This window comes from Nanorana parkeri, unplaced genomic scaffold (assembly GCF_000935625.1).
Source record: "Nanorana parkeri isolate BGI_ZX_2015 unplaced genomic scaffold, ASM93562v1 scaffold1030, whole genome shotgun sequence".
NCBI lineage: Eukaryota > Metazoa > Chordata > Amphibia > Anura > Dicroglossidae > Nanorana > Nanorana parkeri.
Window position 1 is genome coordinate 414,521 of NW_017307298.1, and position 359 is coordinate 414,879.

The following is a 359-nucleotide window of genomic DNA, read 5'->3' on the forward strand; positions in this document are numbered from 1 at the left end:
GGATTTTCTCCAGTGTCTCAGATTCAGGTGGGGGATGCAGCGTTCTAAAAAGTCTAGTGGAGTGGGAAATGTGTGGACGGATTTGGTACATGGGAAGGAGGTAGGTAAGGTTTTCCACATCGTGAGTGTGGATTGTATAGTCGGAAAGGGCGAGGAAAGAAGGATTGGAGTCACGTTAAGCGACAGTAAGAGATTCACAGCAGAGGTACAAGACAGTAGGGAAAGTTCCATTTGAGCCCACAGTTTGTCTTGTGTATTTTGGCACCAGTGTTGAACTTGAGCTAGGATTGTAGCTGTGTGGTACTTAGCGAGGTTAGTAAGGGTGAGCCCTCCCATGGATTTATGTTTATAGAGGATTT